This window comes from Galeopterus variegatus, unplaced genomic scaffold (genome assembly GCF_000696425.1).
Source record: "Galeopterus variegatus unplaced genomic scaffold, G_variegatus-3.0.2 Scaffold13306, whole genome shotgun sequence".
Classification (NCBI taxonomy): Eukaryota; Metazoa; Chordata; class Mammalia; order Dermoptera; family Cynocephalidae; genus Galeopterus; species Galeopterus variegatus.
The window spans coordinates 29,729-31,309 of NW_007739417.1; positions in this window are offsets into that span (position 1 = coordinate 29,729).

Here is a 1,581-nt window from a genome sequence, read left to right on the forward strand (position 1 = left end):
GCAGGGACTCAAGTGCCAAGTCAACTTTCAAGTAACGTGCATGGGACAACAGGCACATTGCATGTGTTTTCCTGAGCCTGAAGAGGGGCAGAGAACGCACACACGACTGTTGGTTATCAGGCCTGGGCTGGCCTGGGAACTGGGACTGTAGACTCTTCACGTGCCTCTCCATGGTTTAACTTGTCAGGTGAACGTGTGGCTTGTTGGGTTTTGTTTTTCTCTAATGAAGTAGAAACAGGAGGAGGAGGGAAAACAATTGTTTGGGCTTTAACCTCAGGAGAAGACCTGCCAGGTGCGGGTCTGGTTTTATTCTGACGCCACCTGTGGTCAGCTGTGCCACCAAGAGCCACAGGTGCAGACACCTTTGGTTTTCACCTGCCAGGACATCTTTCCAGCTTCTTTTCTTTTTCTCTTTTTTTGGCAGCTTCTTTAGGCAGCATCACCTCTGCTTCCTTCGGGTACTGTCCCTCTCCCACCCCAACTGGTTCTGATGGGAACGGCAATAAACAGAACAGCAGCCACTCTGACAGCCGTCCATCTCCTGGACTCTCCAGCTCAGGAAGGCCCCATCCCCTTCATGAAATTCACTGATTGGTGACCGTGGCCAAAGGGACATCCAAGCCTAGAGGCTCCTCTCGGGGAGGATCTTCAACTTCTGCTCCCACCAGGTGAGCCCAATGCCTGCCCACAGCCACTTACGTTGTTTTCAAACCTTTTTATGCCTGTTGAATTTGTTATACAATTACATAATTTAATTAGGTATTATGTAAACTGGTAAAATAGAGTAAAACAGAACTGTTGCCCCTACCCTAAAACAAAAACTTACGGTGAGGGCTAGCCAGTTTGCTCAGTTGGTTAGAGCGTGGTGTGTGAAACAAACTTGGGCAGTAAAACCAGCCATGACCATGTTCAGGGTAATTCTATTAATATGCTTTCATGGAAAGGTTAAAAGAGGCAATGTTAAACAGAACACTTCTTAATGATACATAATAGATGGTGAAGACAAAAAGAATAACTATAAAATTTCCGAGTAGTGGTCACATCTGAGGAGAGGAGGGAACTGAGGTCAGGATGGACACACTGCAAGCCTAACATCTGCACAGTCTATTCATTAGTGTGTGTCCAGTCTGCAGAGTTTATGTGACATTAATGTTTAAACTTAGAACATTCTATGTATTTTTTTCTAAGCATGATAAACCTCACTAAAAAATTTTAAAGAACTATTTACAAGTGAAAAGATGTACAATTTAAAAATATTTGTTTTAGCGTATGATATGACTACCTCCCCAGCTTTGCTATCAGTCTTCCTTTGGAAGGAGTTCTCAAGCCTTTTGTACTGGGTCCATTTAAATTTATCTCTATATTCATTTGCACAGGTTTGGTAGCAAAAGATTGAGAACCAGCCAATGTCTGTTTAGAGATAAGCGGTTCCATAAACATACATTATTAACTTTTATAAAAATCAAGGAAGTCACGTATTGGTAATGAAAAGAGCTTCAGGACTGATGTCTAATTGAACAAAAAAGCAAAGCATGTATCGCTGTGTAAACCGGAGGGCATAATACAGTTGTGGAAACAATA